At 41.3% G+C, this 27,548-nt stretch overlaps 1 protein-coding gene across 1 annotated transcript in view; it reads left to right on the forward strand.

Annotated features, from left to right (window-relative positions):
• Positions 1-27,548, forward strand: part of atp9b (ATPase phospholipid transporting 9B) — a 412,539-nt gene that overhangs the window by 36,771 nt on the left and 348,220 nt on the right. The window lies entirely within an intron of this gene.

Here is a 27,548-nt window from a genome sequence, read left to right on the forward strand (position 1 = left end):
GGAAACTGAAGTTAGCCTTGCAATGGCTAAACAAAGAACATTCGTTAAACCTCAACTGCAAATCACATTCAGTTCATGAACTGTTTTTGAATATGTGTAGTTATGATTTGGCTAATAACTCTGCAAATGGAGGGGAGGCAGTGGTGTAGTGGTATTTGTGAATGGACTACTAATCCAGAGACCCAGGGTAATGCTCTGGGGACCTGGGTTACCAGGTACCGGGTTCAAATCCCACTGGCAGATGGTGAAATTTGAATGCAATATATAAAAATAATTTGGAATTAAATGTCTAATGATGACCATGAAACCATTATTGGTTGACATAGAAACCCACCTGGTTCACTAGGGGAGCTGTAGGAAAGGAAATCTGCCATCCTTGTCTGGTCTGGTCTATATGTGACTCCAGACCCACAGCAACGTGGTTGACTCTTTAATGCCCTTGGTTCAAGGGCAATTAGGGATTGACAATAAATGCGAGCCTCGCCAGCAACACCCACATCCCATGAAAGAATAAAGAAAAACATACTTTCAGTTGAAGTCTTTGAATTGTTGGTAATGCACTTGTTTTTATATCTGAATATTTTACTGCATGTTAGCACCTACATTAACTACCTCATGATGCTGTAGTAAAAGTATTGTGACAAACCAAATTTAATCATAAATGATTTCCACTCGACAATTTATAAACTGCTTTCAAGAAGGACACCCATGTAATGGCCATTGTAAGTTGATTTTGTGGTTTTATCAGGTAATGGTTTGGCAACTATCATTTATGAGCTCTGCTTATATCCGATACCTATAGAAACAGATGGCAGAAATGTGTATTCTATATTGATGTTAGCTGTGTTATGGGTATGTTGCATAGCTGGCCTAGGAATCGATTGTTTTGGGTGTTTGATATTTGTATTACTTAGAGCTTGAATTGTGAAGCACTTAGAATGTTGCCGCAAAGCCCGTTGACCAGTTTATGTAGCCCATTATTACAGTCCGAAGTCGCAAGTAAGACCAAAAGAATAGTGAATGAAATGTTGTGTGATGACCTTCAGTGATTTCAGTTTCCGGCTGGATGGACCAGCAATAAACAAGAGTTTGTCAGGAGAAGCAAAATTAAATGCAGTAGGCAGTTGAAGTAGATGTGGAACCTGCTGGGAGAATAACATTAGATTCATGAGTGCTTTAACTTATTTGAAACCTAAAGAAAAACTGTTTCCCGTTGCCCCTCAAAATCTGGTGAATTGTTGGGATTTGTGTACCATTCAACAGCCGTGAGAATCGCAAGATCTGACTTGGATTAGGGGGATGGAATGTAATATATCTAGGTTTGCTGATGATACAAAGTTGGGTGGGACTGTCAGCAGTGAGGAGGACAAGAGGCTGCAGAGGGATGTGATGAATGTAGGAAATTGTTAGGTTTTGTTGTAGTAATGTTATTAAAAATAGGTTAAAATATATGCAGGCAGTATGTCTGCAAATGCAGTGATTAAGGGATTTTAAAGGTGAGGTAAGCATTGATTTTAACCATTTACTTGTTTCCATATAGATGGCTAATGGAATATATGTTAATGTTTTGGAATATCCTGGAGTGTAGATATTTCCAGGGATTGTGTTTAGTCCTAGCTAAGCAGGTCATGGGACACCTTAGTTGGGGGGGGGGGGGGGGGGGGGGGGGGGACTAGAGAGTACCTTGTGTTTAGGACGTAGATATGTAAATTAATGGGAGGAGCCAGGACTGTCTGTAGTTGCAGTTTGTCATGGGATTTTCATCTGACAAGTAGAAGTATTTTCAGGTTGTCCCTGAATGGGTCTCCCTCCAAAGGTCTGCACAGACAAGTAACCCTGATTGTTGCGTTTATAAATGGGATTGAATTGTATTGGGTTGCTTAATTAGAATATAGAGTGGTAGGTGCAGCTAGGGAGTTAGTTTTTTCCCCCTTTTATTTAAGAACAATTTTTACTGTTAATTGGAAAGCTACTATGTTGCTAATGTGATTGATTCTGTGTTTAAATTAAAAGTTTGTTTTACATTAAAGGTATCTATTGGTCAGTGTTATCTGTGACGAATGCAAGAATTGGTACATATATTGTATTTCATGTATCTGAAGCAGTAATGTTTTTAAAGCCTGGGTTAGGATGTGTATGTATCTGATGCAGTAATATTTTTTAAACATCCTGCTTTAAAAGAAAGACCGACACTGGCTGGAGATGGAGCAATTAGGAGGTCATAAAAGTGAGATCTTGGTTATTTCAAACCATGCTTATGTTTACAAGGAAAGGCCTAATGGATTTTTGTTATCATTTCTGGGGAGTAGATAATTAGAGACATTGTGCTTAAACTTAAGCAAGTAGGTCGTGGAATGGGATGATGTAATTAATGGGAGGAGCCAAGCCTGGGACAGTCAGTTTTGAGTCTGCTGTCACTCTCTCCCGAAGCAGTCTCTCAACGCCTCTTTTCAAGTGTACAGCAGATAACCCTCTGTTTTGCCAATTGTATTTTAAAATGTTTTTTGACCTGTGATGAGTTTTGCTTGATTGGCGATAAAGTGTCAGTTCGGAAGTGTTTCTTTTTATTATTAAGCATTGTTCAACTGGTAATTGTAAGCAATATTTCTGAGGTGTTAAGTAGTATAATACTGTTAAGTTTGTTTTAATATACCATATCCGTGTTTTTGCATGGACTCATCCTGGAGCGAAGTATCTCTTCCTCACAGTTTTGCAAATTAAAAAAAGGTGATTGGGATTCCTGTCCAGTATCCGAGTAAATGTTGGGGGTCTGGTCCGGGATCATCATAGCACGGTAGCATTGTGGATAGCACAATTGCTTCACAGCTCCAGGGCCCCAGGTTCGATTCCGGCTTGAGTCACTGTCTGTGCGGAGTCTGCACATCCTCCCCGTGTGTGCGTGGGTTTCCTCCGGGTGCTCCGGTTTCCTCCCACAGTCCAAAGATGTGCAGGTTAGGTCGATTGGCCATGATAAATTGCCCTTAGTGTCCAAAATTGCCCTTCGTGTTGGGTGGGGTTTCTGGGTTATGGGGATAGGGTGGAGGTGTTGACTTTGGGTAGGGTGCTCTTTCCAAGAGCCGGTGCAGACTCGATGGGTCGAATGGCCTCCTGCACTGTAAATTCTATGATAATCTGTGATTAATCTAGGACAAAGCTTCGGCACAACATCGTGGGCTGAAGGGCCTGTTCTGTGCTGTATTTTTTTTTCTATCTTCTATTAATCACTCCTGTGGTTTAGTCGTTATTCCCCAAATTGCAAATCATTGGGATTCTTGTATGGGAGTCCTAACAGGGATGTAGACAGGTTGGATGAGTGGGCAAAAATATGGCAAATGGAATATGGAAGTGTGAAGGTAACCATTTTAGTTGTAAAAATAAAGATGCAGAGTATTTTTTGAACAATGAGCATTCAGATGAACCTAGATGTCCTTGTTAGCTTTCGGTGATTGGAGAAATGTAAATGTCACCACAGTCCCAGAGGACCATAGGCTGCACTCTTCCTTTTGAGAGCTGACTATTGGTGATTTAACCTACCTGAGTTTCACCACACCTTGGGCGCAGGGCAAGATTGACACGTTATTCATGAATGACTTCAGTCCGTGCGGGAATTAAACCCATGCTGTTGGCGTCGCTCCACATCACAAACCAGCCGTTCAGCCAACTGAGCTAACCAATCCTCTTAAGTTTGGGTGGAAAACGGGAGGGTGGCACGTGGCACAGTGGTTAGCATTGCTGCCTACGGCGCTGAGGACCCGGGTTTGAATCCCGGCCCTGGGTCACTGTCCGTGTGGAGTTTGCACATTCTTCCCGTGTCTGCGTGGGTTTCACCCCCACAATCCAAAGATGTGCAAAGTAGGTGGATTGGCCACGCTAAATTGTCATTTAATTGGAAAAAAAAAGTTTGGATGGAAAATGGTATGTAGCTCCTTTTACAAACGGATTGGCGTTTTCAGAGTAAAGAAGCCATAGTACTCCAGGTGCACCCTCATCAGTGTCCTGTGTGGTGTATTGTGTATCTTTCTTAAGAGAGGACGTCAAGTGAGTGCAACAAAGGTTCATTGGACTGGTTCCTGGGTAGAGGCTGTTGTCCCATGAAGAGAGATTGACGGGGCTATGTTTCCTGATGTTTGCAGAATGAGAGGCGATCTGATTGAATCATATAAAATTCTTAAGGGACTTGACCAGGTAAATGCTGAGAAAGTGTTTTCCTTGGCTAGAGAATTTAGAACATGGGATCGCAGACTGAGAATAAGAAGTCAGTCATCTGGGACTGAGATGAGGCAAAATTTCTTCACTTGAGGATGAGGAACCTTTGGAATTCTCTACTCCCATCGAGCTGTGGATGCTCAATGGTTGAGTATATTTCAGTGTCCTGCTCTCATGTCTACTTGTCCGTCCGTGGCCTGCTGCAATGTTCCAGTGAAACCCAGTACAAACTGGAGGAACAGGACCGTATCTTCCAATTAGGCATGTTGCAGCCTTTTAAACTGAATTCAGCAACCTCAGACTGTGAACTCTCTCCTCCACCTTCACCCCATTTTTATTTCTATCAATTTATTTTAATTTTTTCCGTCAACCTGTTTTTCCCTCACCATTGTCCCCCCACTCCACTTGGGCCATCTGTTCCCATTCCTAGTTGCCCTTTGATGCACTGCTTACCTTTGTTCTGTCATTAACACATTCTAATCTCTATGTGCCATTTTCAGCACCTTTCTTAGCCTTGAGCACCCCCATTTACATTCCCTTTTGTTTTTCTCTCCATGACATCTTTGTCAATCTCCACCCATTGCTGGCCCTCTATCCTGCTCCACGCCCCCCTCAAAACAGTATAAATCTGACCCTCTTTCCAGTTCTCTCTAGCTTTGACGAAGAATCATCCAGACTCAAAACAAACGTGCTCTTCTCTCTTCATAGATGCTGTCAGACCTGCTGAGATTGTCTAATATTATCTGTTTTTGTTTCAGATTCCAGCATCCAGAGTCATTTGCTTATATCTTTGAGTATATTTGAGCCTGAGATTGACAGAATTTTGGATATCAAGGGATATGGAATGTTGTGGGAGGGTGGAGTTGAGGTAGATGATCAACCACGATTTGTTTAAAACACGACGCAGACTTGAAGAACTGAATTTTCTTAGATTTTTCCCCCCCAAAAATGTGTTCATACTTTTTGTATTTTACTGACCTCTTTTGGGATGCTTCATCAGGGTACCTGAAATGGAGCAAAAACCGTTTGAATCTGAACAATACCGGTTCAGTTTCCATGTTGTGCTGTGTAACCCCAAGTCAGGGCAGTACTTGGGTTGCTCTAAATTGGCTTTGGTACTCTTGGGCTAGGAAGATAAAATGTCTGGCAGGGTCCTTTTTATTCTCAGTTGCTGAAATGGGTTTTTATACCCAGTTTACTAATTTTTCAGTCTTCCAAATCGTAATGACTTCGACTGAAAATTTTTATGAGTCATTTAATGCTTTAATATTCAATATTTGCAATTATTTACTAAAATGAGTAATTGAATTATTAATATTTGCAGATAGTTGCAGGATGGATGAAACCAAAGAGGCTGAACCTCAAAACCACAAGGAGAGGTTTGACTTCATTTTATGACGTCATTCTTTCTGAAAAATAGACAAGAAAACCTTTTGTCCTAATAAAGGACAAATTGTCACTTGGGCACTCTTTTCTAACTGTTCAGTGAGTACTAACTGTTCAGTGAGTAAAAATATTGAGAGATATGGTATTCAGCCATGTTATTCTGAAGGCCCGACTTTATGCTTGGTTGCTCTCAGTCGGAACAACAGGGAGTGGTATGTGCCAGTTATCACGGTGCAGTTGAGCGAAGAAACTTAAAATCAGCTGCATTTCCCACTCTGTCTTTGTGTTTGCACTGTAGACTATGCTTCTTCACTTGGAGCAATCAGGATGAGGCAACAGCTACTGTGCAGGCGCAACTAAGATTAAAATGAGATGTGGTAAATCAAGAAATAACAAATAGACAATGCCATGTTTGGGTTTTTAAATCCTGAAGAGTTGTGGAAAGAATAAAACAGAAAAGAGCGACACAGTTGGATTTGGGTTTATTGTCATGTGTGCTGAGGTATAGTGAAAAGTATTGTTCTGCGTACAGCCCAGACAAATCGTTCCATACATGAAAAAGCATAGGACATATACACAATGTAAATACATAGACATCATGTGAAACATACAAAGTGTAGTACTACAACAGTAGAAAAGATGTGTGGAGAGATCAGTTCAGTCCATAAGAGAGTGATTCAGCAGTCCAGTAACAGCGGGGAAGATGATGTTTTTGAACCTGTTAGTGCGTATTCTCAGACTTTTGTATCTTCTGCCTGATGGAAGAGATTGGAAGCGAAAATAACCCGGTTGGGAGAATTTTTTGAGTCTGCTGCCCGCTTTCCCAAGGCAGCGGGATGTGTAGACGGTCAGTGAATGGGAGGCGGGTCCATGTGATGTATAGGGCTGTGTTCATGACTCTCTGCAGTTTCTTGTGGTCTTAGACCGAGCAGCAGGCTGAGGATGTACAAGGCTGTGCAATGAGTCTTGATTTCAACATTGTGACAGTGTAGGGAGGAGGAAGGATGTATAGTCTACCATTTCTAAATATGTGGTGCATCATATTTTCAGAATTGTTGAGGAAAGCAAGGTTAATATATGGCACTTTTTACACAGTAAACCTCCCATCCCTTTGCAGGAGTGATGTCAAACCTAATTTGACATGAAAAATGAGATTAGGACAGCTAGCCAAAAGCTTGGTCAAGGAGAGAGTTTTAAGAAGGAGGTCTTGAAGGAGGTGGAGAGTTGGAGAGATTTAAATAAGAGTTCTGGAATTTAGTGTCTTGGCACCGGAAGGCTCAGCTGCTAATGGTGGAGAGATGGAAATCGGGAATGTGCTGAAGACCAGAGTCAGAGGAGCGCAGCAATCTGAGAACCAACTTTAGCAGTGGCACAGATGTGCGAGTTCTGTTTACATTCAAAGGAGATTGAGAGACCAGGAATGACAATAGATGTAGCTACAAGGAGAGATTGGCTAGGTTGGTGTTATTTTCCTTGGAACAAACATAGCTGAGGTGCGACATAATTGAGGTGTACAAAATTATGAACGGAAGCGATAAAGTGGACAGGATAAAATGTTTCCCCTGGTGGAAAATTCTAGAACCAGTGGACATTGATTCAAGATAAGTGGCAGAAGGTGGAGAGGGAAATGAGGAAGAACTTAAGCAGAGGGTAGTGGGAGCCTGGAATTCGCTGCCCAAGTTGGTAGTGGAGGCAGAGACCCTGAACTCCTTTTTGAAAAATTTAGAGTATCCAATTTTTTTCCAATTAACGGGCAACTTAGTGTGGCCAATTCACCTACCCTGCACATCGTTTTTTTGGGTTGTTGGGGTGAGACGTACGCAGACAAAGGGAGACTGTGCAAACTCCACACGGACAGTGATCTGGGGTCGGGATCGAACTTGGGTCCTCAGTGCCCTGAGGCAGCAGTGCTAATCATTGCGTCACCATGACGCCCCCTAAACTCTTTTAAAAAAGATCTGCACCTTAAGTGCTGCAGGGCTTTGGACCACATACAGGAAGGTGGGATTAGAAAGGGCCCCCAGTGTCCTCGGGCTGGCATGAATATGATGGACCAAATTACCTCCTTCTGTGTTGTAACTTTTCTATGGTTCCATGTACAAAGTGTCAAGGTTTTGGGAGTTTCAGTTGGTACTTCTGACCTAATGCCCTTGGTGTGCTCTGACCCAAATCTAATTCTCTATTGATGCTTTGTAACTGTGGAAGGTGGATACCAAGTGTGTACTTGCCACCAAGAGAAAGTAGTATCTAGCTGTGCTATACCTACAGCAGTATCAGAAGATGTAGCTGCATTTGGTTGTTGGGGGGGGGGGGGGGGGGGGTTGTGTGTATGGTGCAGAAGCACTCCAAAGATCTATTTTGGGTTTGGATCTAAACAACGGAGGTGTTTAGGGCCAGGAAAGAGGGAAAGTGCCAATTATTACGGCCTCTCTACCGCAGGGTATACCCCCACACCTTTCCTGGTGTGGGGATATACCCTGCGGTAGAGAGGCCGTAATAATTGGCATTTTCCCTGACAATAGATGTAGCTACAAGGAGAGATTGGCTAGGTTGGGGTTAGTTTCCTTGGAACAAAGATGGCTGAGGTACGACATAATTGAGGTGTACAAAATTATGAACGGAAGCGATAAAGTGGACAGGATAAAATGTTTCCCCTGGTGGAAAATTCTAGAACCATTGGACATTGATTCAAGATAAGTGGCAGAAGGTGGAGAGGGAAATGAGGAAGAACTTAAGCAGAGGGTAGTCTCTGGATTTGAGGTGGTAGAAGCAGGGAAATTCGACAGGTATCCTGGACACAGTGTCCTGCTGTTGTATGTATTCGTGAAGCTGGCTGACCTTCCTGCAGCAGGAAGGGGAGAATATTGTAGTGTGCAGGAAGGTAGCGGGTGATTTCCCTTGATTTTTGACCATGACACCACCCAATTTTGGACAGTATTGTGGAGGAAATATTGTCTCTGAAATTGGAACAGATTTGAGGTACAAGAAGAAACTGTGCATCTTTTGAAGTGAAAGAAATTTCTTGCAGTTTATTGTCACATGTACCAAAGTACAGTGAAAAGTGTTTTTCTGCGGCCAAGGGAATGTACACAGGACATTCATAGTAGACAAAAGAATAATCAACAGACTACATTGACAATGGAACAAAGGCCAAACAAGAGCAGCATAGGGCGACGTGAATAGTGTTCTTACAGGGAACAGATCAGTCCAAGGGAGAGTTGTTGAGGAGTCTGGCAGCTGTGGGAAGAAGCTGTTCCTATGTCTGGATGTGTGGGTCTTCAGACTTCTGTATCTTCTGCCTGATGGAAGTGTCTGGAAGAGGGCAAAGCCTGGTTTGTGGTGTCTCTGACAATGCTGTCTGCCTTTCTGAGGCAGAGGGAGGTGTATACAGAATCAATGTGGGGTTGGCAAGCTTGTGTGATGCGTTGGGCTGAGATCACCACACTCTGCAGTTTCTTGCGATCTTGGGTCGAGCAGTTGCCATACCAACCTGTAATGCAGCCGGATAGGATGCTCTCTATAGCACATCTGTAGAGCAGAACAGTAAGAAGTCTTACAACACCAGGTTAAAGTCCAACAGGTTTGTTTCAAATCACTAGCTTTCAGAGCACTTCTCCTTCCTCAGGTGAATGAAGAGGTGGGTCCCAGAAACATGTATACAGACAAAGGCAAAGATGCCAGGTGATACTTTGAATGCGAGTCTTTGCAGGTAATTAAGTCTACAGGTCCAGACGGAGCAACTGGAGAGAGGAATAATCACAGGTTAAAGAAGTGTGAATTGTCTCAAGCCAGGACAGTTGGTAGGATTTCACAAGCCCAGGCCAGATGGTGGGTGGTGAATGTAACGCGACATGGATCCAAGGTCCCGGTACTCATGTGTACGGAACTTGGCTACAAGTTTCTGCTCGGTGATTCTGCGTTGCTGAAGGCCTGAAGGTCCTGAAGGCCACCTAGGAGAACGCTTACCCTAAGATCAGAGGCTGAATGCCCTTGACTGCTGAAGTATTTCCCGACTGGAAGGGAACATTCCTGCCTGGCGATTGTTGCGTGAAGTCCATTCATCTGTTGTCACAGCATCTGCATGGTCTCGCTAATGTCTACATATATGTTTCTGGAACCCACCTCTTCATTCACCTGAGGAATGTGCAGTGCTGCAAAAGCTAGTGATTTGAAACAAACCTGTTGGACTTTAAACTGGTGTTGTATGACATCTTGCTGTGCTCACCCCAGTCCAACGCCGGCATCTTCACATCTGTAGAAGTTTGAGAGTTGATTCAGACATGCTGAATTTCTTTAGCTTCCATAGGAAGTAGAGACGTTGGGCTTTCTTGATTGTTGCATTAACATGAGTAGACCAGGACAGACTGTTGGTGACAGTGACCACCAGGAACATAAAGCTATCGACCATCTCTACTTCGGAGCCATTGATGTAGACGGAGGTGTGTATCGTGCTAAGCTTCCTGAAGTCGATGATCAGTTCCTTGGTCTTTCCAGCATTTAAATAGAGGTTTTTGGTACACCATGCAATCAAGTGATCTATCTCCCTTCTGTAGTCTGATTCGTCGTTGTTTGCGGAGAAGTGAGGTGTTGAAGATATCTGCGAATACACGCTGCAGCTGGTCAGCGCAGGCTCTGAGTGCTCGCCCAGGGGCTCCATCGGGGCCCGTCGGGTTTACTTGGCATGAAGGAGATCATAAAATTATTCGGTCATTATACTCAGTGCTAGAGTATGCAACCTTGGAACTTGATGAATGCAGAATGGAAACACTAGGTAAAGGATAGAGTTGGATGAGATCACTGGTAAGAAAAAAGAAACAGGTGTCTGAAATCCAGAACCAGAGGATGCACCATTAACTACAGCGTTTTGAAAGGAAAGAATATTGCTTTGGTGGAAGGCCATGAATGATAACTTGATTATAGTGCCAGACATGCCAAAGACTTGAGCTGTTGAAAGCAATGACAGAAAAAAGTGCTTAATAGTGCAAATTCCATGGAAATAGAAATTGCGAGTTGTGGCAAAAAGCACACCTAACCACAAGCAGAATGAGCAGGTTCTTTTTTGAGGTGGAGGACAAATGTGAATGGTGCCGGGGAGGTACAGCCAACCACGCCCACATGTTCTGGGCAGACATGTCGGGTTCTGGACAGCTGCCTTTGAGGCAGTGTCCAAAGTTGTGGGGATGAGGGCGCAGCCAAGCCAAAGTGACAGTCTTCGGGGTATCAGACCAGCCAGAACTCCTCATGGGAAATGGAGCTGACACCCTTGCCTTTGCCTCCCTGATTGGCTGCCAAAGAATCCTGCTCGGCTGGCGATCAGCAGCACGACCCAAAGCTGTCTGACTTGTCGGAATTTCTCCAGCTGGAAAAAAAAATCAAATTCGCCATCTGGGAGTCGGAAAAGGTCTTCCACAAGACGTGAAAACCATTCACCAACTTGCTCCAGGGCCTGTTTGTAGCCAACAGCCAAAGGGAGGAGGGTGGCAAAAATCTATTTAAAAAAAAAAAAGACCACGGCACACAAGAGGCATTGACGCAGGGGACAGGTCCATGGGCAAACTGAGAACCAGAGGGAGCAGCAATACATGAGAAAATACACGCTAGGGCCAGCATTAGACAGGGCAATCAAATCAGATCAGCCTTATGGGTTCCGCAGCCACAGAGCAGGGGCAAAACGTGGTAGATGTAAATATATATAGTAATCCTCGTTTGTTGTGTTTTGTGTTTTTTGATCTTTGGTCTGAAATGAGTGAAAATCGCTTATTGTCACAAGTAGGCTAATGAAGTTACTGTGAAAAGCCCCTAGTCGCCACATTCCGGCACCTGTTCAGGGAGGCTGGTACGGAAATTGAACCGTGCTGCTGGCCTGCTTGGACTGCTTTAAAAGCCAGCGATTTAGCCCAGTGTGCTAAACCAGCCTCTTTTGTAATTTTAACTCCGCCTTGGTGGCTTTTATTGATATTAAGCGTGATTATGACACTTTTCTGTAACATGAAAATATGAAAACCAGTAAAAACATTTCTTTAAAAGTAATTGAATTGCTGTCACACTGCTGCATTCCGTATTAAGCTGCTTTCTCACTTTGGTGTGAAGATATGATAACAGCACCCTAATATGAAGCTCCATTTGAGTGCTTAGACAACCTACTGGACCTCTGGATTTAGTTCCCCTCTTCCTTTTATGGGACCAATCTATATGCAGCAAGACTGCGCCACTGGCCCCAGTCCATCGTAATGTTTTTTGCTCCAGCCCAGGTGGTGTCCTGTTCTTGAGTGCCCTCTTTTAAGTGTACTATGCCAGGTTTTCTTTCGCCAGCCCGATCGTCTTTTCCTACCTTGTGGTGCCCATTGTACTGTCACTCTGTACGTCTGGGAGTGGTGATATGTGTCTGACCAGTCTCAGTTATATCTCTTGTCACGATGTCCCACAAGTGCTTCTGACAAGATCACTGTAGAACCTCTCCGATCTAACGCAGGCAAAGTTGGTGAAAGACATCCTAAGTGACACCTTTGCTGTTCTTTTCAATGTCTCGCAGGCATAGGTTGCAGTTGGTCCCACTATGACATGTAGAATTGCAGCTTCGTAGCCATGTTGATGGTTTTGAATGCTTAGAGTGCATGGAGCTGCTGGAAGATCGATGCTGCTTTGTCCATTATTGTGTGGACATCTATTTCTACATCGCCCTCCCTGGAGATTTTGATTTTTTTTTTTGGTTTGATTTATTATTGTCACATGTATTGGTATGCAGTGAAAAGTATTGTTTCTTGCCTGCTGTACAAACAATACATACCGTACATAGGGAAGGAAGGAGAGACTGCAGAATATAATGTTACAGTTATAGCAAGGTGTAGAGAAAAGATCAACTTAATACGAGGTAGGTCCATTCAAAAGTCTGATGGCAGTAGGGAAGAAGCTGTTCTTGAGTCGGTTGGTACATAACCTCAAACTTTGGTATCTTTTTCCTGACGGAAGAAGGTGGAAGAGAGTATATCCGGGGTGCGTGGGGTCCTTAATTATGCTGGTTGCCTTTCCGAGGCAGCGGGAATTGTAGATAGAGTCAATAGATGGGAGGCTGGTTTGCGTGATGGATTGGGCTACATTCACGCGTACTTTTGTAATTTCCTGCGCTCTTGGGCAGAGCAGGATCCATACCAGGCTGTGATACAACCCAAAAGAATGCTTTCTGTGGTGCATCTGTAGAAGTTGGTGAGTGTTGTAGGTGACATGCCAAATTTCCTTTGTCTTCTGAGAAAGTAGAGTCGTTGGTGGGCTTTCTTAACTATAGAAGGCTTTCTTAACTTTCTTAACTACCTGGCATGGGGGGACCAGGACAAGTTGTTGGTGATCTGGACATCTCAAAAACTTGTCTCTCAACCCTTTCTACTTTGTTCCCATTGATGCAGACAGATGTAGCTTCCTAGGTAGGGGAAGTGGTCAACATTGCCTCTGTTCTGTTTTCCGACGGTGAAGGGGCGAGACGCCATTGTCTACAAAGATAATTTTAAGGCATTCATATTTGTATTCACAAATGCTAGAAATAAAATAACGTTTTAAGTGGGTTTAATTTAATGTTTCTGTGCCTGGATCGGGCAAAACCTATAGTTAGATACATGCTGGATAAAGCTGTTTGAATGTGTGGGGATTGATTAAATTCCAACTGGGTTTGCACTGTGCTTCGAGAGGGCTACAGTGTGAAAAATAAATAAAAGCCATAAGCATATGGCATTGCTTAGCAATTGGAGGTCCTTGTAAGGTAAAGACACCTGAAGGTAAGAGAGCAGAGACCAAGGAATTGTTCAGAAGAATTAAGGAAAAATAAACAGTGTTCTGAATTCAAGAGACCATTACAGCGACTGGATTTAAAGTGGGGCAGGAGACTTCAGAGTTGGATGAACATTGCTGTCATTTTAATACAGTCTGGGAATCGAAAGTTAAAGCAATTGTGAGCACTTTGCACAGCAGTCAAGACCAAGGAATCCTAAAGGGGTTGGTGTGAAATCCTGGAGTGGAATTTTGTTTGAAAGTGTCATTGGTAAAACCTGGACTGGATATTGGAATGAAACCCATCTATGGAAAGCATAATTATGAGAACATTTAAAGTGTGTTTTTGAGTGGCAATTCTCCAGTGACAATCATCTGGGGGGGGATTCTGAGGAGACATCCACCGACAATAACTTGGGTTTAGAGTGGAGTGTGTTTAGAGCGGAGTGTATATTTGACCACCGTCATCTTGCGTGCTTAAAAGGGACTTTGTGTTAGTGAGACCATTGTAGTTTAAGATGTACTTTGTAATCCATGTTAATCTTTAAATCTGTGTGTGTGTGTTTGTTCAGCTAAGAGGGAGTAAAGGTGCATTGTATTATAATCCAATTTTTCATGTTTAATTTTTTTCTTGTTAAAGCTAATTAATGGTCCCATGACTCTGTTCCTCTAAGTTTTATTTTAAAAAAAGTTATGGTCTGTTGAGCCAAATTCCATTCTCGGATCTTCCCGTCCATTATAACATCAACTGGGATCCTAACAAGTGATATTTATTCTCAGGCTGTGTTCTCAATGTTGATTGGAGTAAAGGGTAATTTAAATGCCAATTTAGTTTGTGATATATAACCTTGATCTTTGTGCTGGCTTCTTGAAACTACCTAGCTGGGACAGACCTTTCCTAATTGAAAGGGTTGAAGTTTCTTGAAATGTGATGTTATTTTAGTTGGGGCATGCATTCGATGCAAGAAATGTACCCAAAGTAAATTGCAAATTGTTTGATGCAGGTTACATGGAGTCAAAAGGTTTATTGTAACTGATGACTTTTATTGCTAATCTGTCATTTAAAAGCAGATATTTCTTTAAACGTTTACATATTTAGAACAAATTTATGTCACAACCAATTTGATGATTAATACACAAATATTAATCGCAGCATGGCATGGGGAATGCTTATGGATATCTAAGGCAGACTGATTATGGGAAATGTAACTGATTTGTTAACACTTGAAGTAGAAAGCTTTTAATGAGAGCACCGAGTAACAATATAAAACCCCTTGTCACATTGATTTTGCTGCCCAGTCAAACGTTTGCGAATAATTGTGCAATTGAGGTAACCATATTCTATCCCAATTCTGTTTGGTGCAGTTAGCACATTGGAAATGATTACTTACTTACAAGTTCTATTTCAAAGTTATTTTCTTTCCACCACTATCTCTCTGTGCACCACTACCCAACTATAATGAGAAACCAGAATCCTTGCTGCCATGTATTTACCAGTCGATCTTTGCGCCAGTTGAAAAGTTGCTGAGTGACTTGCCGTCAGTACCTATTGGGTGTTCACTGTCGGAAGTTCGGAGTATGATTCAATGAGCAATGACACAAGAGTTATTGGTCCTCCCAACATGCTGTGTACTGTTATTTAAGAACAGTTACTATTGATATAAATTTATTTTGAGATCTGGCAGCACACTCACTTGCATTTTCCGATTATTGAGATCACAAGTGAAATGTTTTATGCATAGTTGCATAGCAGCTGAACTATGTTGAGTATTTTTACAACATAATGAGTCTCGCTGTTTATCACAATTTAGTCCAGATTTCAAACTCTATGCCAATGCACTAGGAGAGAGAGTGTTATTCATTCTTCTCTTGTTTGAACTGTCCCGAAAATGTGCTGTCACCCCAACTCGGAAATCATCCCTGTACCGCAGCAGGACATTCCGTTTCCCAATGCAGCTGTGGCCTCTTGAGTGAAATTGCTCACTTAAAAGAGTGTTGCACTGTGGGAAATGTTGTTGAAGCTGTCCCAAGTATATTTCACTTAAGAATATAACAGCTGCCAATGGGGGAGACTGTACTCTCATATGCGTGAGCTTTTAGTTCAGTCTTGCTTCTCGAAGATCAGTGGGCTAATTTGCAACTCAATTGAGGAATGCAATTTCAAGACATTCTGTGAGAAATGTCTTTGGCAAAATTTCTTTCAACAGAAGATTCCAGTTAATCCTGGAAATTTGTTTCACCCTAGTCATTGTTCACTTGTGACCAACAGCACCTACTGCAGATGTGCCCAAATTATAACACTGACGTGGTGTCCCATGAGAACTGCCTATCTGATCCACTTGTATGCCTTCCTCGAAATGATCCAAGTTAAAACAACTTAAATGTGATATGTCTTGGATTGGTATTTTCTAATTCTATAGTTCAATCACTGTCATGTCATTTCAGTAGTGATGCAGAAATATAGCTTCAAAATTTTGGGTGTTGACTCGTCATCAGTTATTGTAAATTGCACTGAAATGGTTGGTGTTATTAGTTGATATTCACCCGTGCTTTCAAGATACTCCAATTATACTCTATACCCATATTTATTGCTCAAGTTATTGAGCTTTTCTAACCATTTTCTACAGAATTTTATAAAAGGAGTTATTACGAATTTTAGCATTTTGAAAACACCGTGTACCTGGGCAAAGAAATTGAAAAAAGCTGTGATAGTCGGTGCTTTACATGCTAATGAGCTAGCTTTCATGTTTCCCCATTGTAAATGAGCAATTTGTTGGCTTGTTCGGAAATCAAAAAAAATCCTCGTGCAAGTTTCTTTTTTTAACTTCATTTTTGGCTGTGGGCAGTGTGATATTGATGCTGGAGTATGAAGCTTTTTGGAACGCTATGCTGCACAGCCGACCTTGAGTTTTTAAAGATCATTTAGATTGAAATGCTTTTTAAAAATAATTTAAAGTGTCCAATTCCTTTTTCTTCAATTAAGTGACAATTTAGCATGGCGAATCCACCTACACTGCACATCTTTTTGGGTTGTGGGGGTGAGACCCATGCAGACACTGGGAGAATGTGCAAACTCCACGGACAGTGACCCAGGGCCGGGATCGAACCCGGATCCTCGGCACCGTGAGGCAGCAGTGCTAACCACTGCGCCACCATGATGCCCTGGATTGATATGGCAAAGAGAAAGTTTAGAAGTCATCTTGTTGAAGTCAAGCAAACTGACCTTTGGATGTGTCCTTTTATTTTCAAACTATTATGTGGGTATATTGTCCGGATTAAATTAAATAACTTTTTGTCATAACTGCAGTTTTGTGCATTTGTCTTACTGTGAAATGAAGAACTTGCATTTATGTCAGCGCCTTTGGCATCCTCCAGCATGCTTTCCAGCCAGTTACGTACATTGAATCCCAGTCACTGTTGCAATGTTTGCAAATTCAGCAGCCAATTTTTGCCCGATAACCCACAAACCTCCATGTAATGATGACCAGATGAGATCTCTAATTGTTGAAGCAAAAATATTGCCTAAGATGGCCTTCCTCTTCAAATAGTGCCATGGGATTTTCTATGACCAGTTGAAAGGGCAGATGGGGCCTCAGTTTCACACATCATGTGAAAGGTGGAACAACAGCTTGATTTGTATTTGGTCGTGGCTCTCCCAAGTGTTCCCTGACCCATCCTTCAGAGAGATAACATTTGAAAGGACATGAATATGCAGGTTAGATCACAAGGGAATTGTACTGTTGTGTTCCTGTTTATGCTATTGCGCACGTAGAACATACAGTGAAGGAGGCCATTCGGTCCATTGAGTCTGCACTGACCCACTTAAGCCCTCACTTCCACTCTATCCCCGTAACATAATAACACCTCCTAAACTTTTTGGTCACTAAGGGCAATTTATCATGGCCAATCCAGCTAACCTGCACGTCTTTGGACTGTGGGAGAAAACCGGAGCACCCGGAGGAAACCCATGCAGACACGGGGAGAACGTGCACACTCTGCACAGACCGTGACCCAGCGGGGAATCGAACCTGGGACCCTGGCACTGTGAATCCACAGTGCCATCCACTTGTGCTATCGTGCTGCCCGACTGAGGGGATTGTGTGGTAACTCCCATGAAATAAGACTCTCAATTGGTCTAAGGGGGCAGCTGAACCTGAGAAAGTAGCTAAAGCAGATTTGAATTTGTACCAATCAAGTTAACTTCCAAACATGACTGCATTAAATGTGTTAAATAAATGTACGTCTGATTTCTAAAATGAATGTCCTTTTTAAAAAAGCAAGTTTGACCATTATCTCAACACGATCCTTGGTTGAAATACCGTAACATTGGTAACATTGAGAAAAGAGACAATTAATCAAACGCAAGTTCTTTCTAGCAGAAATGCAGAAGACCAATAAGTTTACCAAGAACAAGGGAAAAAAGTATTTTTAAATGGCACCTTTTCACATCCTTGAGATGCCCCAATACATTTCACAACCAATTAATTGCTTTTGAAGTGGAGTCAATGTTTGTTGGCAAATGTGAAAGCTATTTTGTGAACAGTAAGCAGCACATGTGGTCAGTGGTCAGACTACCTGTTTTGATGGTGATGGCCTCGGCATGAGGAGATCCCCCGTCTCTTTGACTGCAGTCAGAACTAGTACCTCTTTGGAAAGGTTGCACCTCTGCCAATGCAGCACTTGCTTTAGATTTAGTATTATGTAATGAGAAAGGGCTAATTAATAACCATACTGCAAAAGAACCTTTAGGAAATCGTGCCCTTAATACGATAGAATTTTACATTAAGTTTGAAAGTTATATAGTTCATTCTGAAGTTAGGGTCTTCAGTCTGAAGGTATGAGGGACAAGTTGGATACAGTGGTTTGGGGAAATACATTAAAAGATTTGATAGTAGCCAGACAATGGTGAATATTTCAAGAAGTATTACATGGCAGGCAACAAATTTTTCTGTGACACAAAAACCTAACAGGAAAGGGGAATCATTGTTGGCTAACAAAATAAGTTGAAGATTGCATTAGAACAAAGGATAAATTTGCCATAAACGTCGTAAGCTAAAGGATTGGGAGCAATTTAGAATCCAGCAAAGGAGGATCAAGAAACTGTTAAAGGAAGGGAAAAGAGAATATAAATGCAAACTAGGGAGAAACATAAATGTGGACCGTAAATTTTTTTTTAAGAGGAAAAGATTAGCAAGGACAAATGTGAATCCATTACAGGCAGAGACAGGGGAATTCATAATGGAGAATAGGGAAATGGCAGAGAAACTAGAAATTACTTTGTGTCTGTCTTCATGGAGCCCGATACAGAAAATCCCTTGCGATACCAGGGAACCAAGGGACTTGTGAAAATTAGGAACTGAAAAGAAATTAGCATTGATAAAAAGATAGTGCTCAAAATTAATGGGATTGAAAGTTGATAAATCCCATGGACCAAATGAGCTACATCCCAGTTTTGAAGGAGAGAAAGGAGAAATTGGAGAACTGCAGACCCGTTAGTTTGACAGTAGTGGAGAAAATGTTGGACTTTATAATAAAGGGTATGAAAACCGGACACTTAAAAAAAAATAAAAAAAAAATGATTTGATTGGCAGAGCCAGCATGCATTTGTGAAAGGGAAATCATGTTTGACAAACCTGTTGGGAGTTTTTTGAGGATGTTAGCTGTAGGTGAAGGAGAACCAGTGGATGTGATGAATTTAGGTTTTTAAAAGGCGTTTGATGAGGTCCCTCCAGGAGATTGGCAAAGAAAATTAAAGCATATGGGATTGGGAGTAACATACAAAAAACAGAGTAGGAATTATGTGGATAGGATGTTTCCTCTGGCTGAGGAGTCCAGAACCAGCGGACACAGTCTTAGAATAAAGGACAGACCTTTTAAGACTGAGGAGGAATTTCTTCACTCAGAGGGTGGTGAATATTTGGAATTTTCTACCCACAGGGCTGTAGAAGCTTAATCTAAGCATGTTCAAGACCAAAATCGCTAGATTTCTGGATACTAACGACATCAAGGGACATGGGGACAAGGGGATAGTGGGGAAAAATGGCATGGGGGGGGGGGTAGATGATTAGCCATGATCTGTTTGAATGGCGAGCAGGTTCGATGGGTTGAATGGCCTACTCCTCCTATGTTCCTCAGTATTGCACTAAAGTGTCTTTTTGACCCATTACCTGGACTCCAAAATTGATATCACTGAGCCAAATAGAGATCGGGTCACCATAAATGTCAATGTATTCTGATGTTGAAGGGGCTATTATGCGGCAATTTAAAAAAAATACTCTGCCACTTGAAAGAAGTCTGTAGTTAGGGAAGAATTGGTACGTATAGCATCCTGCCACTCTGTAGGATCTTGCATTAGGATGCAGATGAGCTGTCTCTGACCAATCTCCAATTTAGTTTGTTGCAGCTGGACTGATCATGTACAGAAGTTAGCGGACATTGGGATGCATTGACTAGGGTGGCAGGAATTTAAAAAAAAAAAAAAAGTTCTTGGAATGTGGATGACACTAGCATGGCCACATTTATTGCTAATCCTTAGTGTGGGTATTTTAACACATTCAAAATTTGGATATCTATGCAATAGAAAAAGGAGGTGCTATAATTGAAATGCATGTTAAATTCACATGTGGTAAAATATCAGAGCTTTGATTTATTGAGTAAAATCTGGATATTTCGGCATTCTGTTATGCCACCTCGGGCATTATTTGTTTAGGTTGTATGGGAATAATGTAATATTCATAGTACAATACGCTACTCTAGTAAGAGATCTGTCATCTGTCTTTCTGTCTATTTGATGGACTAAATGAGTGCTGCATTCATGCTGTGAGTTTTGATGGTGACTGTTTTGTATCCTTTGTTCAGACTATTTTCTCTTACCTGCATTTAAAAAAAGTACTAGTCTTACATTTAATTACCAGAGCTTCACTGTTCCATGATTGGCATACAGTAGCTGTTAAGTGCAAAAGGATGTCACATCATTGATGAATAGACTACCAGAGATGTGGTTAATATAGAGCACACTATGCTTGTCTTGCCTATGGAAAAATACATAATTCATCACTTTATTGTTGACTTTAAATACTGTGCTGAAATTTTGCAGCACAATAGGAAAATTGCTTTTGAAAAGTATTAAATTGCTTGCCAGTTCAAAGGGTACATTAGAAAGTCAGATTCGTTAGACCTAATCCGCATTATCTGTCACAAGTCAAGGATTGTATCCTTTATTGTGAATGTCTTCTGGATACCAGGATTCGGAAGAGTATGATTGAAGCAAAAACACCTACTTAACAAACATTACAAAAGCAGAAGTTGAAAATTCTATTGGTCTTGGGTCAGTTATCAATTTTGTTTTGGGTTCAAACCTGCTGAAAATAGCAGTCTAATGTCTGAATAACCAATGGAAAATATATTTATGTAGCTCACTCTCATGCCATAGTAGCAGAAATTGTTCTGCTACAGAGCAAGTTGCAGAATAATAAAATCTCTGGATCTATATAGTTTGACATGATGTCCAATTGTTTTTTGCTATAGTTGTAATATAAACCTGTTTTTTGCAGCTTTTCACATGGTTGAGCACACCATCCTCCTTCCGTGTCTCCACTGTCTTCCAGCTGGGTGGGACTGCACCAACCCACCTCTAGGCCAGGAATCACCAAAATGACTCCTCTTGCCCTTGCACCGTTACTTCTGGGGGGCCTTAAGAATCCATTTCTTAGCTGCTTTTTTTTCATCTACCTATTGTCCTTTAGCCATATCATCGGGAAATACATCATTGGTTTCTACATGTACACTGACAACACCCAGCTCTTCCTCACCATGTCTCTCAATCCCTCAATTGTCTCATTAATAAATTACTCGTTTGACATGTAGTACTGGAGCATCGATATTTCCTCCGACTAAATATTGAGAAGGCCAAAAGTCTTTATGCTGTGTCACTCGTTCCATCCCCCTCCCTGGAAATTGTCTGAGACTTGACCACAACCGTGGTGTTATATTTGATATTCTGACCACATCCGTGCCATTGCTAAGACGGCCTGTTCCCATGTCTGTAACATTGCCTGACACAATGTCTTCCTTCAGCACATCTGCTGCTGGAACCCTCATCTGTGCCTGTGTTACCTCTAAAACGTGACTATTCCATTGCCGTCCTGGCTCTACTTGAACTCAGCAAAACTTTGTTACCAGTATCCTAATTTGAACAGTTCCTGTTTCACCCATCATCCTTGTGCTCATTGACCTCATTAGCTCCTGGATAAGTAACAGCACAGTTTTAAAATTTTCATCCTGGTTTTAAAACCCATTCCCCGCCCCCAAAAAAGTCTTGGCATTGCCTCCTTCCAACCTCTGACCTCCTACAACCCTACGATATCTGCGAGTGTCCAATTCTGACCTCTTGCACATCACTGATTTTTATTCACCATTGGTAGCTGTTCCTTCAGCTGTCTGGACCCAGAGTTCTAGAATTCTCTCCCAAAACCTCTCACTCTTCCTTTAAAACACTCCTTAAAACTTATCTCCTTTACAAACATACCTTGTTGCCTTTTCTAATATCACTTTGCCAGATTTTGTTAACATTCTATCAAGTGCTTTGGGATGGTAAATGTACTATATAAATTGCTCAAAGCAAGCTGGGCACATAACTAGCTCATGTAGCAATTATATTTATCTCAATACTTTCCTCCATTGCTCTTCTACCTGCTGACTAGGTTGCATTCCCAAGTAGTCCAGACAATTAGACACCTTTTTTTTTCTTCAAATATCCTAGCCTCTTCCTAACTCAGAATTCTGTGGTGGGGTTTGACAATTGACGACCCCCCCCCCATGATATGCAAACTAAATCTCCATCAGAATAAGCTGTATGCCTCCGTTTTGCTGAACATGCCACAAATTATACTTTTAAGAACTGATGTCATGTGCAAGTTGGAGAATTTAGATGGCTTCCATTCAGCAGTGAAAAGTTTGCAAGCACCCTATGTCCTTTTCTTGGTCTTGCAGCAAGACTGCCTCTCTCTCTCTCTCTCACCCCAAAATAGTGCAGCATACCTCAATTAAAAGACGACTGATAAGAGCCGAGAGATGGGTATAAACTACGCTTTTAGATTTGAATTTGGCTGTTTTGGCTTTTGCACACAGCTGGACCAGCCAATAGCTTTGGTAGTTAAAGGCCTACCACAATGCAGTTGTGATGCTCCTCTGCAAAATTTTGCTGCAGGTCTGAACAGTGTAGCTCTTGATGCTCAATATTACTGCACAAGTGTGTGGAGAAACTAAAGTTTCTCAGTTGACCATCTGAAGAGTTTTTGCTTGTTCAAAATATATTGACAACAGAGCCACTTTGAGATTTCTTTGTTCACTACGCTCAAGATAGATTGTTCTTTAGTTGCAGTTCTTCACATAAGTCAGTTACGTAGACTTTTTTTGCTTTCAACTGAGAATGCCTTCAACTCTGGAGTTGTTCCAGAACAATTGGAGAGTTCAGATTGTATTTATTTAATATTAGTCTCTCTGTGTATTATGCATTCACACAGAAATAATGTTTCCAATCTTGCGCATGTTTTGGCAGTTTCACCAAAATCTAATTTCGACATTGCGGCTATTTCTGTAGGAACACTTCACGGAGCCTGAACAAGGTAAGAGGCCTCTAACGGGTTTTATTTGCTTGCCATCATGAGGCCACATAGCTTCTCTTGAAAAGAGAAAGAACAAATTCCAGATACCTGAAGTAAAAGTAGAAAATGTGTGCAACTATATCAAGGAATCATCCTTTGAAACAGCGAGGGTTGGGTTAAAGTTTCAGATTGGACTGATTTCCTGTGTTTCCAGCATTCTCTTTTTATTTGAACTTCATGAGACTTTACCTGTTGCTTTTATGCCCCATTCATTTAACAGAATAATGGAATAGTTACAGCTTGGAAGGAGGCCATTCGCCCCTTCCTGTCTGTGCTGGCTCTCTGCTAGAGCAACCCGGCTACTCATGCCCCCCTGCCTTTTCCCCAAAGCCCTGCAATTAAAAATTGTGAGCTAGGTCAGACAGCTTTGAGTTATTAGGTTTGACCCTTTATATGAACGCAGTGTGTACATATTTGGAGATCCTCCTCCTTAAAAATTAGAATTCAATAGTCATTTTTCACGAGTATTTGATAACCTCCTCTTGATGCCATTTCTTTTTATTTTGTTTGTACTGCGAAAACCTTCTGTACAAAAGCTCTTATTTTAGGCTGGAATTTGCAGAAATCATGAATATTATCTTCCACTAAGGCCCAGTGCAGGCGGTTAATTTTAGCTATCATTTGCCAGCGTTTGCAGCACTTGAGTCAGCCGTTGGAACATGAGAAGCAAATTTAGCAGTGTTAATTTGGGAGCTGCTTGGTGAATGCTGACCTCCACACTCCGAACCATAAAGTCTCGTATAAAAACAACAAGTGAGGAACATAGGAACCACCACTTATGAGCAGGGAACAACAGTTGGCTCAAATGCTTCAGTTAGCCTTCACACTTGCTAAGCTTTGCTGTGCTGATTAACGTCAGTGATTGGGGTTCAAACACCAAGCTAGTGTGTACGAAAAAAACCCTGACATAATTCTCCCCAACCATCACTTTGAACACCAACAAGCACGCTTTCTGCAAGCCATTGACTGAGCTGTTTTCTGCTGGCAAGAATGTGGTTTGCTGTATTTTTGGCTGTGTGTGGTGCTCCCCCTCACCCCGTTCCACTGTGCAGCATTTCCTGCATCCATCTATTTTTAAGATCTCTTGTGCTTTTCTGGTTCCTTGCGGATGAATTTTGGAATATTTTCACATGAGACTTTTCATATCGGGTTTTTAATGAAAATGTTTCCATGTGTGTTTCATTCATGGTAAGGAGAAGCAGACACAAGAACCCTCAGGAAATATTCCATGGAATCTACTTGGTCATTTGCCACGCACTACCGACAATTGCTGTTTCACAGCTTGAAAGAGCTATTCAAATAAGAGGACAGCATGTTCTGTAAATGGGAGAACAGACTGTGACTTTTAGTGCTAAAATGTCTTGTGGAGCCCAGTTAGTTTGCAAGCAGATTTTAATTAGGCAAGTTAAAATAACTTTTAACCGTGAAAATTAAGGATTTCAAGGGCATTTCTTTTACTTGATTATATTTGCATGATGCAAATATATTCAAATATGGTAATTCTCCAAGAAAATAATATTGGTGCCCTGATGCATGCATTTTCATACGATATTAATGTTTTTGCAGAACTTGATGGGCCGAATGGCCTCTTTCTGCACTGTTAGGTTAGCTGCTATTTACCGATGACTCTTTTGGCCTACACTTCATTATACAATTAACAATTAATCTTCAGAGCTTTCAGTTTTTCCCACCTGTTGGATTGCCATTTTAAATATTTTATTGTAGTGTTGTGGTTTTAAATGCCACTAATTGTATTTTGATTCCTGTGATGCAATATACGGTGCCTGGCAATACTTGATTTATGAGCACTCTGGTTTTACATCTCCTTATTCTCTTCATTTTTATTATCTATTAATTTTCACCTTATTTCTAAGTAATATACTATATTCGAACAGGCTGCTAACTTTTATTTTTGCAAAATGAAACAACTTATTAAATCACAAAGACACCGAAAATCAACCTCTTGGAAGAAGAACACACTTTGTAAAAATTATTTCATAACCTACTGCAAAAGCTGCACTTTTCATCCAAACCCACGACCCCATGTTTGAGACGTGATCAGTCAACCTTTTTGATGCTGACTTTCTTGTTGGTATAAGGAGATTATGAACTGGGTTCTGGGTCCTAATTTGTCTTTACTTATATCAGATAAGTGAATTCATTCTTCATCATGATGTACGAGTTAAGTTAGTGCATCAGTGTTTTGGACAAAAATGTTCCTATCATTTTACAGTACCTTTTACTGCGATTTAGCACTTAATAATCAGTGCTCATTATTCACTGGAGGAGTCAAGCCAGTACAGTATAATCCTGATGTCTCCTTGCATTCTTTTGCACCCCATTTTCTTCCTGTTTCAGATATCAGTCAGGTTTGAATCTTCTCTTATTTTACACTTAATGGAACACTCCAGTTAGATGACAAGCAACTCGTGCCTCCCTCCTCCAAGTTAGCTTGGGACAGGCCAACTATGATGCTTTAATTTGAGACGACCCACCATTGAACCTGTGACCTTCTAGCACTGCATGGCTCTGTACCGCACCTGCAATCCGTCTGAGTTCTGTTGCTATTCAAAAAAAATAAGAATCTGAGCTGAGCAGTATAAAAGAAAATGGCCATCGAGTGATTTTCAGCAGGCTGTGTGGTCTCTTGGCTTTGGGCATTACATGTCTACACCTTTTTGACATGTTTGTTTCAAACCAACTTGGATCATTTTTATGTATATAAATTAAACACATACTGTGAAAATTTGACATTAAAAGTTAAATTTTTGGAAGACTGGAGCTCCATTAACAATCACCATTAATCAGCAACGCCTGTTTTATACAGTACTGTATGTGAATTCACAAAGGATCTTGTATTTTGCCAGTAAAGAGGAATTTAAGTTTCCATTCATATCAGCAGCCTTTAACTCATAATTTGGATCTTCACCAATGAACAAAGTTGACTGTTTTCATATAAGTGAACAAACTACTATAATTTGCTTGTCCTGCATGTACAATTGTGGCAAAAGGTTGAACTTTATGTATCTATATTCTGAAGTGACACATGGTAAATGCTGTTTTACATGTGAAGTAACATTTTAGATATTTCGCTCTTTCATTTTCTTGTAGGATTGTTTGAGCAATGAATAACACATCTGAAATAAAATGATTTTATCTAGAGTGATGTAGTGTCAGGATTGATAATGGCTTTCATTGATGGCAGTAATCCTTACAGAACCTGTCCAATGATTTTGTCCTCTGCTTTTCAACACATCCATCACAATGCTTCCCTTGCACACAGGCCTGATATTGTGGGCTAGAGCAATGTGAAAATGAGACTTTTTTAAGCCTCCCCAAGCCACTGGTCATTTCTGTAATTTGTACATTTGATGTGTTGCTCTGTACATTTAATTTCTCTGTACTGGGATAGAATAAAATTGCACTTGTCTGATTGACTCAAATGAGGAACAGAAAAGCTACCTATATTTAAGAATTATATAGTTTAGGAAAGATCCCTTGAGGCAACTACTTCAAAGTGAACCAATCACATTGCGACATTTGTATTTAAGGTGGTTACATCTGCCACCTTTATTTCTAGACATTGTGAAATCAAGTTAGAATCATTGAAGTTACCTATAAATTCATTATTTAATGTGTAGGGATCTCAGCCAGAATTATCTCTGTGGTTAACTGCCCCTATAAATGTGTGTTTTGATTCTTGGAATCACGATTTTTGCCTTCATCTTGTGGAACTACTATATCTAATTTATTGGGATTTTGATGTCGCTGGCTAGCCAATCCCTAGTTGCCCTTCAGAAGGTGGTGGTGGTGAACAAGGTGCTGCCTTGAACCGCTGCAGTTCCTGAGGTGTAGGTGCACCCGCAGTGCTGTTAGGAAGGGAGTTCCAGGAATTTGACCCAGCGACAGTGAAGGAACTGCAATATATTTCCAAGTCAGGATGGTGAGTGACTTGGAGGGGAACCTCCAGGTGGTGGTGTTTCCAGATGTCTGCTGCTCTTGTCCTTCTAGATGGTTGTGGGTTTGGAAGATGCTGCCTGAGGAGCTTTGGTGCATTCCTGCAGTACATATTGTAGATGGTACACACGGCTGCCATTGTTCATTGGTTGTAGAGTGATTTAAATGTTTGTGGAAGGGGGAGCAATCAAGTGGGGCACTTTGTCCTGGATGGTGTCGATCTCCCTGAGTGTTGTTGGAGCTGCAGTCATTCAGGCAAGCTGAGAGTATTCCATCACACTCTTGAATTATGCCTTGTAATTGGTGGACAGGCTTTGTTTGGGAGTCAGGAGACTCTTTGCAGGTCTCCTAGCATTTGACCTGCTCTGGTAGTCACAGTATTTATATGGATAGTCCAGTTCAGTTTCTGCTCAATGGTAGCCCCCAGGATGTTGGTAGTGGGGGATTAATTGATAGTAAAGTCGTTGAATGTCAATTGTACACCATGGCCATGACATTTAGGGCAGAAAGTTTACAACCAGCAGTGGTCAGGCATGAGCAGTTGCAAAATATAATGCAGATGAGATTTTGCTTTAA

This window comes from Scyliorhinus torazame, chromosome 11, assembly GCF_047496885.1.
Source record: "Scyliorhinus torazame isolate Kashiwa2021f chromosome 11, sScyTor2.1, whole genome shotgun sequence".
Classification (NCBI taxonomy): Eukaryota; Metazoa; Chordata; class Chondrichthyes; order Carcharhiniformes; family Scyliorhinidae; genus Scyliorhinus; species Scyliorhinus torazame.